Below are 17,356 nucleotides of genomic sequence, written 5' to 3' on the forward strand. Positions count from 1 at the left end.
GAAAAATGATTTTGAAAAAAATTTATATAAATTGATGAATAATGCAGTATTCGGCAAACCGTTGGAAAATGTGCATAATCGGGTTGATGTAAAACTTACACATTGGGAAGGAAGATACAGTGCAGAGGCAATGATTGCGAAACCAAATTTCCACAGTAGAAGCATCTTTTCGGAAAATCTTATTGCTGTAGAATTACGTAAACTCGAAGTAAAATTTTACAAATCAATCTATGTCGGCATGTGCATACTCGACATCTCCAAAACATGTTTATACGAATTTCATGTTTATCAACAACTCCCGCGTTACTTTTGTTGCCGACGCCATGTCAGTCTTAGTCTGGCTGTCAAAACGATATTGACGTGCTACGCGACTACAGATTATATCCCAAAATATTCCTAAATTGTATTCTTCTTTGTTTTCTCTCAAGGGACGTTCATTCCATTAAACTCAATTCTGTGTAATCCTTGTCTTATTTATTTCGCGCGCGAGTGAGAGTGCTTGTGCGAGTGAGATATCTCAAGAGGCGTCTGGGGGACGCAAGATTTTGGGGACTCAGCCGGGATCAACCGTAAAGATCGCCCGAAAGAAATTCCAACGATGGCACAGAATTCTCCGAAAGCGACGCGATCTCGAACGGCTGCGAAAGACGCCGAGACGGATCCTCTACAAGCCGCGCTTCAAGAGCTCAGAGAGATGCGCGAAGAGCGAGATCGACAGCAGGCTCGTTTCGAGACTCTCCTGAGAGAGAAGGACGACCAGCTACGTCGACTAGAGCAGAGGATTCAAAGAGTTTCTTCACATCAAACACCCAATCAGCTAAGTCCTTCCAATAATAGAGATAGGGCTTGCGGCGATACGCAAAACGATTTTGGAGCTTGCGCGAGTACTGCGAGATCCGCGACAAACGCGAGTGCCGCGATAAACGCGATAAACGCGAGTGAAGTGATCGCTGACTTTCGCACGAAAACGGGTTTGAAATTAAAGCCCGATACATACGACGGGAAAGTTCCGCTGCGGGAGTTCCTCTCCCAATTCCTCCTAATCACGGTCGCGAATAAATGGGACGACAAAACAAAGACAATCTCTCTCGCCGCGAACCTTACGGGAAAAGCGCATACCGTTCTAGAAAACGTCGAGAATTTTGAGGAATTAACTTTCGCAGAATTAAAATCAAAACTAGAATTATTTTTTGGAGACGGAAATTTGACTCAAAACTATTACTCACTCTTTACCAATAGGAAACAAAAATACGGGGAAGATTTCTTTTTTATTCACGAGCGGTATACCATACACATTGTCCGCAGCGTAATCGCTCGTATCAAATTTGCGCTTTATATTCTCGTACACATCTTCACATTCGAAGTGGTATATTAGGCTGTCTGTGTCGGTGTACATTACCCTGCATCTGTCACGATACAGCGGTGACATGTACTCATGATGAAATTCGTATAAACATATTAGTAACAAAACAGCACCCGTTTACAGAATTAAAATATCTTAAAAAATGACACTATTAGCTGTAACATCAATTAACAAAATTCGGTATATTTACACCTATAAAGATACATACAAAACGGATAGCAGTACAAACGTCTGCAGACGATTACCAAACAATATTCGTTAACAGAATTAAAATATCTTAAAAAATGACACTATTAGCTGTAACATTAATTTTTAAAACTCGGTGCATTTACACCTGTAGGGATACAAACGGAAAGCGGTACAAACGTCTGCAGGCAATTACAAAACAGCATCGTATACAAAATTGAAATATCCCAAAAATGACATTATTAGCTCTAATATCAATTTTGAACATTCGATATATTTACACCTGTAGGGATACAAATGAAACGGAAAGCGATACAAACGTCTACAAACAATTACAAAACATCACGCGTTTACAGAAATAAAATTTCTCATAAAATGACATTATTAGCTGTAACATCAATTTTAAAAATTCTGTATAATTACACCTGTATGGATACGAACAAAATGGAAAGCGGTACAAACGTCTGCAGGCAATTACAAAACAGCACCCGTATGCAGAATTATTCCAAAAATGACATTATTAGCTTTAACATCAATTTTGAACATTCGGTATATTTACACCTGTAGGGGTACAAACGAAACGGAAAGCGGTACAAACGTCTGCAAACAATTACAAAACATCATCTGTTTACAGAAATAAAATTTCTCATAAAATGACATTATTCTAGCAGTAACATCAATTTTAAAAATTCTGTATAATTACACCTGTATGGATACGAACAAAGCGGTACAAATGTCTGCAGGCAATTACAAAACAGCACCCGTATGCAGAATTATCTCAAAAATGACATTATTAGCTTTAACATCAATATTGAACATTCGGTATATTTACATCTGTAGGGGTACAAACGAAACGGAAAGCGGTACAAACGTCTGTAGGCAATTACAAAACAACATTCGTTTACAGAATTAAAATATCTTAAAAAATGACACTATTAGCTCTAATATCAATTTTGAACATTCGGTATATTTACACCTATAAGTATACAAACAAAACGGAAAACAATACAAACATCTGCAGAGGGTAACAAAACAGCACCCGGTTACAGAATTAAAATTTCTCATAAAATGACATTATTCTGTAACATCAAATTTAAAAATTCTGTATAATTATACCTGTAAAGGTACAAAGCACTGACGAAACCTCCGAAGCCGACATATAACTACGCACAGGAATTAAGAGAAAGAATACGGGCTTCAAATCAACGGGCGAGAGAACATCTCAAAGATGAAAAAATTAAGGCCAAGAAATATTATGACAAGGGCACAAAAATAACGCAATTTAAAATAGGCGATAAAGTGATTCATGACGAGACACTACGAGGACGATCGAAAAAACTTGAATCTCTATGGATTGGACCGTATACCATACTAGAAAAGAATTCTGAAGTAAATTATACTATAAAAAAAGGGAGGAAAACAATACGGATACATGTAAACAAGCTCAAGCAATTTATAGAAGCATAAACTAAAAGAAAATTACCTCCCCAACAAAATAAAATAAAATAGTATAATACTCAATTGCAGAATGCTTACCTGCTGGAACAGCAAGGTAAGAGCAAGACCATATGACACGGAACGCCCATACGAAATAGAAGAATTCAATCATAACCCAGGTCTATACTTTGAAAAAATAGGACGACTACATCACACCAACGAAGCATGGAAACTCGTCATAAAATTGGATCTGGAAGCATTAACTCAAAGGTACGAGCAAATAGAAGAATATATACAACAGCATCAATTAAAATGTGAGGCACTGAAGTTTCATGTACAGTACCAACAAGACGCGTGTACCAACTTCGAGAATATCAAGAGAGAAGCGAAATATTTAAAAAGTCTCATGGCACAGATCCGAATCGTGTATAAACCACCGACGAACCAACGCCGGGGAATAATAAACGGAATAGGTTCCATCGCGAAAAAATACCGCGAGGGTCATATTTTCCGTTCCCAGTCCACGCCGAAGACTGGTTACAAATAGAAAAATTTTAATTCTGTAAACAAGATCTGTTTTGTTATCGTCTGCAGACGTTTGTACCGCTTTTTGTTATGTTTGTATCCCTACAGATAAAAATATATCAAACCTGCTAATAGTGTCATTTTTTAAGATATTTTAATTCTGTAAACGAATGTTGTTTTATAATTGCCTGCAGACGTTTGTACCGCTTTCCGTTTTGTTATACCCTTACAGGTGTAAATATACCGAATGTTCAAAATTGATATTAGAGCTCATAATGTCATTTTTGGGATATTTCAATTTTCTATACGGGTGCTGTTTTGTAATTGCCTGCAGACGTTTGTACCGCTTTCTGTTTCGTTTGTACCCCTACAGGTGTAAATACACCGAGTTTTAAAAACTGATGTTACAGCTAATAGTTTTCATTTTTTAAGATATTTTAATTCTGTAAACGAATGTTGTTTTATAATGTCGAGACGATTTATTGTCAACGTGCCACCGGATACATTCATCTAGGATACGGACGCCGCGTTGTGCATACGTTGTTACTTCAAATTAAGCACAAGCGAAAAGTTTAATTGGATAATTTCAGTAAGCACCAAATTGAAGACTCTAAAACGGAAAATAAAATGTGCAATAACTTATTCTACTTTTCCTTAAATTAAAAATATCCCCCCGAATTTTTAAAGAAAAATCGACATTTCCGGGCTCCAATCTACTTTATTAGTTTTCTAAACTTCTCTCGAGAAAAGGAGCTAATCTATCTGAATGTACAATTTTTCTCTTATGTCTAGACGACTTTTCTATACAAAACACCACGTCACTAAGTTTTTTCACTATTCGGAATGGACCTTCCCAACTTCCTTGTAACTTCGGAGCTTTCCCTTTAATTATACAAGGATTATAAAACCAAACTTTCTGTCCTACTTCAAAAAGAATTCTTCTGCCACCACGATCATAACGAATCTTCATCTGAGAAGATTTCAGATTCGCTCTCTAACTGAAGAATGGATTTCCTCTATTTCTCTTTTAGATTTCTAGTAAAATTTCTTCCCGAAAGTCTTCCTTCAGAAGATTCAGGACTTCCTCGTAAAAGATCCACAGGTAGCCTAAGTTCCCTACCAAAATATAGCTCTGCCGGAGTCACGCCAGTGGTTTCATGCTGCGAAGATCTGTAAGCTAAAAGACACATGGGAATCCATCGATCCCAGTCCTTTTGATCCTCTGACACGTATTTCGCCAAGAAATTTGAAATAGTCTGATGTTGGCGTTCTACTTGTCCGTCAGATTGAGGATGAAGGGCAGTAGTTCTAGTCTTCTTTATCCCGAGTAATTTCATTAATTCTGAGAAAAGTTGTGATTCAAAGTTCTTCCCTTGATCGGTGTGAACTTCATTTGGAATTCCATGCCTTGAGATAAATTGATTAACAAAGACTTCAGCGACCGTTTTAGCTCTGATATTTTTAATAGGGAAAGCCTCTACCCATTTAGTGAAGCAATCTACGATAACAAGCAAATATTTGTTTCCAGATCTTGTCAAAGGAAGAGGATCAAGTATGTCCATCTGTATTCTCTCTAATGGAGCTCCAACATTATAAATTTGTAGAGGAGATTTCCCTTTTCCTGAAGGACCTTTCTTCGAAACACAGATTTTACAGGTTTTACACCATTCCTCCACATCCTGTTTGCAGGTTGCCCAGAAGAATCGTTTTCGAATTTTTTCTAGAGTCTTATTGACTCCGAAATGTCCTCCTGCTGGAGAATCATGCGTCTCCTCTAATATCTCTTTTTATTCGTACTCGAGGAATCACGAGTTGGAGAAAACTTGATTTTAAATTTGGAGCTTCCCATTTTTTATAGAGAATCCCATTGTTCACAATCAAAGAATCCCAATACGACCAATATATTAGAGTTGAAATTTACTACCTGTATATGAGAACCTCACGTTTGAAAGAGTAAATGTACAAACAGTTAAATCAAAAACATTAATATCCATTCCTATAAGATTAAATAATCGTTCGCGCTTAGAACAACAAACGTTAAAAAATTGTATGCGTTCCCTTTTAGATGCCGTAACCGAATTACGTTTAGCCTCCTTTAGTATCAGTAAAACTGATCGTTTCGACGATATACCATGCGATACGTGATTAGCCAAATTCAAGAATTTTTGAGAGAATTACCCATCCACATTACAGTCTGCGAAAACTTAGTTCGAATTCCCCCTGCCGAAGAACGCGAAACGTTCATTATCGAGAATCATTCCTCCGCTCACGGTGGTCATAAAGGAGTAACTAAAACTTATAACCGATTAAGACCTTATTATCATTGGAACACTATGAAAAAAGATATACAGCATCTTATTCAGAGGTGTCGTCAATGTCAGTTAAAGAAATTAACACGTGTAAAAACAAGACAACCCATGGTAATTACAGATACACCTAGGGCCGCATTCGACAAAGTAGCTCTCGATATAGTAGGTCCTCTCCCTATAACAAATTCTGGAAATCAATATATGTATATTAACTATGCAAGATTTATTGACTAAATATTCTGTAGCCGTTCCTTTAAGAGAAGCTAATTCTTTATCCATTGCTATTGCGCTCACTAGAAATTTCATTTGCATATACGGCGCTCCTAAAGCCATCCTTACGGACCAAGGAACTAATTTTCTCTCTGGTCTCATACGAAATTTAGCTAAAATGTTTAATATACAACACTTTAAAACCACCGCCTATCATCCTCAATCTAACGGTTCTCTTGAAAGATCACATCATGTACTGACAGAATATCTTAAAATTCAGGTCCAGAAAGAGAGAGACTGGGATAGTCATATTAACATGGCAATGTTTTCTTATAACACTAGTGTTCATGAAGGAACTAAATACCCACCATTTGAGTTAATCTTCGGTAGAATAGCCCGATTACCCTCCGCTCACCCACCTGTCGAAGGAAATCTAGAGACTACCTATCGAGATTATCTGACTGATTTATTTAACAGAATACATGACACACAAGAAGACGCACGCAAAAACCTCATAAACTCTAAAGAACGAAGTAAACATTATTACGATCGAAAAGTTAACGAACAAAATTTTCAAGTAGGATCACGTGTATTTTTACTAAAGGAACCTGCAAAAGGAAAATTCGCCGACCAATATACCGGACCCCATGAAATTATAGAAGTTCTACCGCAGTGCAACGTCAAATTATTAGTCAAAAATAAACCCAGAATTGTTCACGTTAACAAGTTAAAAATTGCACATGTTGAACCAGAATAAAATAACATGTATCATCTTTGTTTACAGATGTTGGCAGCGCCAACGAAACATTATTCCAGGGCCTAAAGCAGTTATCCTCTTTAACAGCTCTCCATCGTCTGTGACTACGAACTGCTCCTAAGGCCCCGGATCAACTTCAGGTGGAAACAGTTCTCCTTTTTATCAACACTGTTTTACGGATTACCTGACATCTTTTATTAATTAACTAATTAACAAATTTTCCATTTCTAATAAACCATCTTAATTTCTGCTTAAATGCAGCAACCGTACTAAATATTTCTACTTTATACGCATAAAAAAAAAAACTTTAACAACAATAAATACTAACGCTATACTTACTAATTGCAAAATGTGCATCGGGAAGAATTTTAAATACAACCCACATCCCTTGTTAAAGCACTTTCCAGAATTATATGAAATAAAATGCCTACGAATATCTGGCTACCAAGCTGAAGAAAGTGGCAATAGACTTTGTATTAAATGCTATAACCGCACAACCCCAAAGGGTTATAAACATATAATTGGTCACGGAGTTATAGACGGAGATATGAGCCCTGCCGACTGTCAAATCTGCAGCAGCGAAATAGCCATAGAAAAACGCTCTGTTTTACAATGTAACGATTGCTTTATCGCTTATATAGAATTCATGAACGCCTTTAAAACATACTATTCTAACAAAATCGCACTTCTAGTTCTGGACACTGCTACCCTGGATGTTCTTTACCTCTCGGTGTACGATAACAACACTGGCTTCGAAATTGAATTGAGAACCCCAACCTAATAACCAAATAATCTATTTACTAAAACAAAATCTATTTTCTAACATTTACATACTCCTATGTAACCTATATTCTAACCTTGATGAGTTATCTAGTCATAACTAAAACAATTCTATAAACGGTCTCTAGCTTAACATTTATTAACCAAATAAATCACTAATCTATAACAAAGTATAGAATAAATTATATCTTTATTATAACCTTATAAATACTTAAGTCCAAGGCAAATGCAATTCCGCGTAATTAACTAAAATTAGGAGATACAGTAAACTAGTTATACTACATTTCGTTAAACGTACAGTCTAAAACGTAATATGAAAATTATACGCAGCATTTAATCATTATTAGTGTTCAAATTTATAGAGATAATACATATATATATATTAAATGATAATATATCGTTAAAATTATATAAAATATACTATACTTTAAGTAACTTTAAAATGTCCTATCTATTTAATCCTAATACGATAAAGTGTCCTATCTATTTAATCTTATATATAAAATGATAAAATGTCTCTTTATAGCTTCCTTCGATCTTACTACTATAATTATTCTGGCGAAACAATTACATTACGACAAATAACTAGTCTTAAGCAAATATGGCTGACAAATATCTGATTTATTTAATCTTGATCGTAGATAATAAAGTGCTCGTCCTATTTAATAAATAAAAAAAAATAAAAAAAAAATAAAAAAAAAAAAACAAAATATATATATACGACAATTAATACGATAATAATATAACAAAGTGCATTCTTAGCTTCTTACGAATCATATATATATGGATTTAAATCATAAGAATATATATATTTTAATTAATGAATCTTAATCATAAACAATAAAATGCTTCTACGGTGTTTCCTCTAATCTTACGAGTATATAAAGTACTTATGAAGGCAGTATGAAATAAAATAACGCAGTTTCTCGATAAGCATAATTTTAATAATTACGTAAAATACATGCGATAATAATTATTATAAAAGAACTATTAAAAATATATACGTTTGCAATCGCGCGCGCGCTCTTCAGAATAACCTGAATCGATGACGCTATCAAGGCAGTTCTGAAACAATGCACAAAAATAATGTAATGTCAAGCAATGAGATAAACCCAAGGCAAAACAAAGTAAAAGAAAGCTTACTTACCTAATTCTTATAGAATCCCGCTTGGCGTAAAACTTCTTCACGGTACTCCGCGTTTTCAAAATCATCGTACCCCGCGTCCTCACACCTCCTCACCGGCGCCGCGAAATCGATCATTCTCTGCACCCTTCTTTCAGCACGTAGTCTACTCATCTTCACTACGTTCTTCCACAAGCATACCCTCCACGGTGGTCCACAATCCCAGTCGTCCTCTAACAAACAAATAAAGGTTACATACATCGAATTATCAATTATATATTAACAAACCGCGTCATAAAAAAAAAAATTTAAAAGAACTTACTGAGCATCTCATCGGTGATCAGAAATCTCTCTCTGAACAATCTCTCCTCCTCGCTCCATTCCTCAAATAATTTATTCAGGGAGAAAATATCATCCCCTTCCTCCTCCAGGAAAGCCTCCCAGCGCCGTCTCTCTTCGGCTCTCACTCGCCGATCTTCGCGATCCTTCTTCGTGTATTGATACACAGAAAGAATAACGTCGGGCTGAGAAAGAAAACCCTTAATTATTATATTTCCCTATCTCGATCGCCCCGTTCCAAATTATTAAGCAAATATCAAATATCATTAATATCAGAGGTAATAGCATTAATAATAAAACAGACTCATACACATTCATGAATAACTACTTACGTAATAATTAATAAATTTGCTCCTGGACCTAATCATGGAGCCCACCCGTATAGATGATTTTCCAACTGTTTAGTATACGCCGGCGGATATACAAGGCGTTATTTACAAATAAACTTATTTACATATAAAAATTATTTACATATAAAAGCAAAAAGAGAGAAGTATTGTTTCGAAGGGTCTGAATAGCTTAGAGGTAAGAGCAGTCGCCCGGAAAGCGAAAGACTCGGGTTCGATTCCCGATTCAGCGACTTTCGGACCAATATTTTTCTCACTTATGAAAAATTTGTAATTAATAATTTCAAGTTGTACTTTATAAAGACCACAACCATATGGTCGATAAAGTAAAAACTTAGAAAAATTCATTGGCTAGTGTGGTCGATTAATTTAACTACCCTGTTGATTATTTTACTAGCGATATAAAAATAAAAAACATATTTTAATCGTTTTAATAATATAGATGCAATGAGAGAGATGATTATATAATTAAATATCGCTGACACATTTCCTAACCTCGAAAGACCTATATCTTTCCTTATATGCTACTAAGGCTGCGTTCCGATATTCTCTGCCAGTACTGAAAATCTTCAATATACATAACATAAACTATAGATTTCTAGTACTGGCAGGGAATTTCGGAACGTAGCCTAAGATATAAGGTTCACAATTACTGCAATAAATAAGATACAGCAAACCTAAAAAAGATAAATATCGCACATACCGCAGTAGACTGCGTCAACTAATTGGTTCACATAAGATAAAAAATTCTATTAATCGCAGCAATAAACAGTTCACGTTCAATAAGATCAATTTCAATTTCACATGTGTGATGAATCGGGACCGTGGTCAATTGTAATGTGGTCAATTGTAACGTGGTCAATTGTAACGTGGTCAATATCAACGTGGTCAATCGGGACCGTGGTCAATCGGGACCGTGGTTAATCGGGACCGTGGTCAATCGGTACCGTGGTCAATTGTAACGTGGTCAATTGTAACGTGGTCAATATCAACGTGGTCAATCGGGAACGTGATCAATCTGGACCGTGGTCAATTGTAACGTGGTCAATTGTAACGTGGTCAATTGTAACGTGGTCAACATCAACGTGATCAATCGGGACCGTGGTCAATTGTAACGTGGTCAATATCAACGTGGTCAATCGGGAACGTGGTCAATCGGGACCGTGGTCAATCGGGACCGTGGTCAATTAGGACCGTGGTCAATTGTAATGTGGTCAATATTAACGTGGTCATTCTGGACCGTGGTCAATCGGGACCGTGGTCAATCGAGATCGTGGTCAATATTAACGTGGTCAATCGGGACCGTGGTCAATATTAACGTGGTCAATTGTGACGTGGTCAATATCAACGTGGTCAATCGGGACCGTTGTCAATCGGGACCGCGGTCAATCAAGACCGTGGTCAATCGGGATCGTGGTCAATCGGGACCGTGGCCTATCGGGACGGTGGTCAATCGGGACGGTGGTCAATCGGGACCGTGGTTAATCGGGACGGTGGTCAATCGGGATCGTGTTCAATCGCAACGTGTTCAATATCAACGTGGTCAATCGGGACCGTGGTCAATTGTAACGTGGTCAAACGGGTGCCACTCCATTGAGTATTTGTGGGAAGTTTTTTTTTTGTGTTATTTCTCTTAGAGAAAACAAAAGAAAGATTAAAATAATTAAAAGAGTAATAATTATAACATATGAGTGATTAAAAGGTATACAATACTATAACGGTAATAGTTGAATGAAAATGCAAGATCTAGGATTTAGAGTGAGTATGTACAAATATGTTTGTAATATATATCTCTTTTCTATATTGCAGGTTCTACGTCCGCGGTTATTCTTGTGCAAAGTTCGGCGTGGCCAATCCGAATTAGCGCATCCCTAAAGTTGTATGCTCTATCGAACATTTTGGTGGTCTCCATATGGAGTTTCATCAGGGCCGCACCCTTTCTTAAGGGATGGACGATGTTTATCCATCCCGTTTGTCCCTCTAGGAGGAGCCGACACAAATCTCTCGTCGTTTTTGGCCAAGTCGTTTTATTATTAGGAGCCTTGGTGTGGGCTAATCCGCATATTAGTGCCTGCCACGGTAATTCTTCGAAGCGGTACACTTCGTTCATGCGCCGCCATACCGTTCTTCCCCAGTCACCAAGAACTACCTTGACCATCCAGGTGGTTTTGTTAATGCTTTGGATGAACCCCCGTCGCCACATTTGGTGGTCTTTCACCACGACGTCCATCTCTTCTTTAATATGCTCGGGGAACATGTGTAGCGAGTTGGCCCTTCTCGTCATTTTTAGCTGGAGCTCCTCCTCCATTTCCAGGAAGTCCGTTGCGCTATTTTTTAACCGTGCCCGAAAGAGAAGCGGCGACTCTGCTCTCACTATGGTCACCTCCAGGCGACCTCGAGTCAAAAATTCCGTCTCGATATATTGGATTTCCATTTCTGTATATAAAAAAAATTTTACTGTTTTTGGTGCATGGGGAGATCCAAAAAGGGGGTTTATTGTGTTGGCGGTATGCCTTGCTTGTTAAAATTTCGCTTCTTTAAGCTCCAAGGTATATGTAGTATCTTCCCGTGGGGGGAGGAGGGGGTAGGTAGCTGTTGGAGTTGTGTTGTTTTCTGTGTGGATGGTTTCAGGTGTCTCGTTATTTTGGGTATAGGGAACCGGCACGCTGACTTTCGATTTTTTCGATTGCCTTGTTTTCAAATGTATTAGTAGATGTGTTAGGGAGTCCCATAGGGCTCCTAGCAGGTACAAGGATCACCCGTACACTGTGTGTAAGGCGTAGCCGTGTACTATTGTGTCTAGCGTCAGTTTTATGATTCTGATGCTCAGGTATATTCCGATTAGTCCAGCGCTGAGATTCCCGAAAAATAGAAATTTATTCCAGAATTTGTTCCATGTAGATATTGCTATTTTTTCTATGGTGTTTGTATCAAGTAAATTGGAGATTGATCCCCCTTCCAGGGATATGGTTTTTCCCATCACCCCTCTCGCTAGGGAGTTGAGGACGGCAGGTCGTTCGGCTGGAAACATTATATGATCTCGTAGGTCCTTTAAGTCTGTTTCCGTGTATATACCGCTGGTGGCGAGCGATCCTGGGCTGATGTATTTCCATACAGGCTTAGTCAATGGTTTTATAGTGACTGGCGGTTTGGTATCCACTGGTCTTGGCATAAATTTGTACCAAGAATCTCCTAGCTGATACATGGCGGGTGCTAATGTGTTGCAAGTGGTTTGCGTTCCTTGTTGCAATAATATGTGCGTTTGTAGAGTTAAATAATACGTTTGATTTTCCCGAAGCACGGGTAGTTGGTTGTAGCATCGGCTTGTTTGAGCGAGCTTGACTTCGACGGGTACGCATTTTACGATGTGAATAACCTCTCCAGCTAGTAGAGCCATATAGCTGGGCCCTTTCATTAGATGATATGCAAAAATATCTGGAGATTGTGTGGCTATGGCCAAAGCGTTTTGTAGCATTCGTTGCTCTAAATTGCATTGTTGTAATAAAATGTCATGGTAAAGTTGAGTAATTTGCGTGCGAATATGTTTTTCCACGTAAACAAACTTAGAATTCATGTACGTGAAGATATCGAGATTTGAAACGCGCGATTGTTTTTTGAAAACGACGGTTCCTCGTACAGTTTCGAAAATCATTAATTTAGGATGTTCGGTGCGTACTATTGAATATCCGCAAACTTCCTGTTTTTCCTTGCTGGTTAGAGTAAATATTGTATCTTGCGGTGTGAGAGAGTAAACTGTTTGATCATGCTCTTGATTTTATGAGCGTATCCCTCGAATAGTACCCCATAGTTGTTAAATTTGCAAGGGCCTGCTGGCACTGTGTTCCAGTATGTGTCTCCTCTTTCGATGTCTACGCAGTGTGTGGAAGCGAGTTGACAAGCGACGCCAGATCTAAGTTGCACTTTGTTAGTATTAATGCGTACGTCTGCGGTGTAGTCCTGCAGTGTAATTTTTATGGTTCCGACTACGATGACATCTGACCATAGATCTGTTCCGTAAGGGTCAGAGTATGCTCCTCCGAAACATTCTCCGTAATTGTCTACATGGCCGGCTAATGTAATTGGTCTGGTTGTTGTTCGATTTGATTTGAGTCCTGTTATGTGAATGTGTCCTAATTGATATGTTCCGTAATTATGCATTCGTTTACAAGTTTCGCGAGTTATTTCTTCTATATATGAATACTTTCCATTGTGTACGTCCATTGTATGAGAGAACATTCCGCATTTCTTGACTAGTCGATCGATCTCGACCTTGCACTGTATTACTTGTACAGCTTCGAATTCGTTAACTTGTAGTAGTTGTACATAAACTTGATCCGCTTTTATTTCTTTGCGAGGAATGTCGCATTCTTCGATGTTTAGTAATGAAACATTACTCTGTGAGAGGAATTAAGTTCGCGGAAGAAGATCCGCAATCGTATCCTATTAGTCCGTATGTAGGATGCAGGTATACGGCTAGGCTTATCAATATCGCAATTAGTTGTCTGAATTTGCGATCCATCTGAAATATTAATTATTTCTTTGTATGTGCGAATGTCTTCTCCCTTCTTTATTCTTATATAAATTTTCTATTTTCATTTTATTTGGATTAATATTTTAGTTTTTATTTTTGTTTTGTTGATTTATTTGTGTATTATTATAATTTTTATTATTTGTTAATTATTTGGTTATTTTAATGTGGGAAATTCGCAATCGGTTTGGATGTACAATTCGGCTATTCTTTTTTATTCTAATTTTTACATTATTTTTGTTTAATATTTCCAGTACTACATGAGGTCCTGTATAGTGATCTCCGAATTTTCCGGGTTTTGGTCCCTTTAAGAGAAATACATGGTCTCCTGGTTTAAAGGTTTGGAGGTTAATCTTTCTATCGTAATATTTCTTCGATCTGTGTTTTGCTTCGATAACGTTTTCACGAGCATTTCCTTGAATTGTATGAAGTTGTGTAACGAGGTTTACTAGATAATCGTTGTAATTCGCTAATTGGTCGCTTGGAGGTAAAAGCTCGTTCGAAGGAATTCTGGCTATTTTTCCGAAGACTAATTCGTACGGTGTATGTCTGGTTACTTCGTGTACATTTGTATTATAATTGAACATTGCAAGGCTTATCCATCTATCCCACTGTTTTTGTTCGTTTGCGTATTGTTTTAAATATTCTCCTAATGCGTGATGCGATCTTTCCAAAGATCCGTTAGATTGTGGGTGGAAGGCAGTAGTACGAAATTTACGAATTTTAAATAATTTTGCGATTTTCCTCATTAAATCACTGATAAAATTTCTTCCTTGATCCGTTAATATTGCTTTTGGTGCTCCGAATGTGCAAATAAAACGGTCCACGAACGCTTCGTTCCCGAACGCGGCGATGGTTTTGGAAGTCTGATTTGGTAAGGGTATGCCCATACAGAATTTAGTCAGCTGGTCCTGTAAAGTCAGAATGTATTCGTTGTCTCTTTCCGTCTTAGGTAAAGGTCCGACAATATCCATGGCTACCTTGTCGAAAGAAGATCCTGGTGTGTCTGTGATTATCATGGGTTGTTTCGTTTTAACCCTGACTAACTTTTTCAGTTGGCATTGCAAACATTGTTGTATGTATTTCTGTACATCTAACTTTAAATTTTCCCAATAATAGCTATGTTTTATTCTATTATATGTTTTTGTGACGCCGCGATGTCCTCCTGTCAGTGTACAGTGCATTTCTCCGATTATAGTAGGTCGTAAATCTTTAGGCGGATATTTGATTTGTCCGTTGCAAATAATTAATTTAGTAGCGGATTCGATGAATGTTAGTTGTATTTGTGATTTAATGTTACTCCATGGAACGTTATTAACAACTTCTGTTTTTGCGAGACTTAGCGTTTCTAGGTTCATATTTTCAGTCAATTTTCGTAAGTCTCGTAATATTGAGGTAATTCTGTCGAGGGTCTCTGTAGGCCCTTCTCTTTGTGTCTCGCTAACAGGTAGTGCTATGTGGTAGTAGTTTTTATGTTTTATTGCTTTAGGTTTACCCAGAACTAAAGGTTCTAGATGGGGCAGCTCGTTGCGTTCGAAGAGTTTTTTAGAACCGGAAGCTATCGGTTCTCCGTATGTATCGACAAAATACGCTAAGTTGTCTTTCCGCAAAAATAATAATTCACGAGATTCTATAACGTTACTTTTGACTAATTTATTTTCGATGATGATAGGTCTGGTTTTTATTTTTCTTGATTTTAAATTTTTATTAATAATTTCTTCTTCGTCGTCTTCGCTTTCTTTCTTTTCTTTTCCGTCGGTTGCCTTTTTATCCTGGTCTTCGTCAGAATCTCTTGATCTTCTTATTTGCTTCTTCTATCTTCTTCTTGAATCTGTTTTCTTCTTTCTTTTGGTCTTGCAATTCCTTTGTAATGCTAGAGTGTCTAGCTCTCCAAAATCCAGGGTCTCCTGATGCCTCTGCCTTGTTGACCAGCACTCGAACCGCGCTCTTAATACCTATAATATGGTTCTTCATTTTTCCGCTTAAGGATCCCTGCAATTTCCCGGATTTGACTCGAACCCCATCCATTTCCTCGAGCCACTCCATTACTAAGGTTCCAATGCCTGCCGCTGTCATGTTGTGGTATTCCATAGGACAATATTTTTCAGGGGTGCCTCTCAACAACTCTAACAATTCAGGCGTGTCCATCTGTCTCGCCCTATTCGTCCTTTTAGCTGGTCTTCCTGGGCCTCTCTTAGACTTAGCTGTCTTCGGTTCATCTCCGTCAGAGCATTGTGATTCATCTTTTTCCTCAGATTTCTTTTCTCCTTTCATTGTACTCTCCGAAAAGATCCGCACTAAAACCGCACTAAAACCACTACGGATACCTTCGCAGGCGTTATACAGGGGACGGCGAGGATGCTGGTATCCCATGCCAACTCGCCGCCCCCCCGCCTTTATCCCTCCTGAGGAAAGTGCCGCAGAAGGCGACACTTTCCCCCCCGCAAGCGCGGGTATTCGCGGTTGCGGCGCAGGGCGGTATCAACCCCACGCCGCGCCCTCCCAATTTGGGGGGCGGGGTCACAGCTCGAGTTACCCGCTCGAGCTGCCACCCCCCGCCTCTCCGGTTGGGGTTCCCCCCGGCTCCCTAAGGTAGCCAGGTTCGACCGTCAACCGAGGAGGCCCTCTCAGGGAAACCACCCCCGGGGGGGTGACTTCCCTCGCAAAGGTTGCTCCCTCCAGCCGAGAACGCCCGACCCTGGGCGTCTTTCTCGGCGGGAGGGCGGCAGACCCTCGCTCCCTCGCGGGGGAGGACCGCGTGCAATGGGGATCAAGCAGAAGTTTGGACCCCCCGCGGCCCCCCCCACTGCCGGGCGTCGTGGCAGCCCCCCCTCCCCCAAGGGGTTTAGGGTTCGGCCATCGATGCCCGGCGCTAACGCCGAGGTTTCTCCTTGGAGAAACCCCGGCTGGACGGGGGGCGCAAGGCCGCCCACCCCCCCGCCGGCCAACTCTTGCGAGTCGCCGGCGGGCGGGCAGGCGGCCGAGCGCCCCCGTCCCTCCTACTCGTGGGCGGTCAGCGACGCCGGGTCCGAGGGCCCGACGACGCCAACCCCCACAGCCCCGGCGGTGGGGCTCCCCCTCATCCCAAGAGGGAATTGAAGTTCGGCCACCACCGCCAGGGAAAGAGCCAGCTTATCCCCTTCCCGCCACAGGGAGGAAGGGGGGTCGGCACCCTGGGGACGAGGACCGCCCAGCCCCCGGCCGAGGGACAAGTCCCACGGTCGGCGGCCAGGCGGCCCCCGCCCCCGCAGGGGGGGAGGATCTCATCCGGCTAGGCCGGCAGAGACCCCCCCCCGTTTCCTCCTATTCTTTATCACCCCTCCTTTTTCTTTTTCTTTCTTTTTTTTTTTTTTTTTTTTTTTTCCTCCCTTACTATCCTTCACTCCGGGCTTGGGAGGGGAAATGGGGAGTACATCCCTCACCCCCTCCCATTAGTTTCATCCTGGATCAGT

This window comes from Prenolepis imparis, unplaced genomic scaffold, assembly GCF_030444845.1.
Source record: "Prenolepis imparis isolate NDT839.2.m4 unplaced genomic scaffold, iyPreImpa1.0 SCAF_19, whole genome shotgun sequence".
In the NCBI taxonomy this organism is placed as follows: domain Eukaryota; kingdom Metazoa; phylum Arthropoda; class Insecta; order Hymenoptera; family Formicidae; genus Prenolepis; species Prenolepis imparis.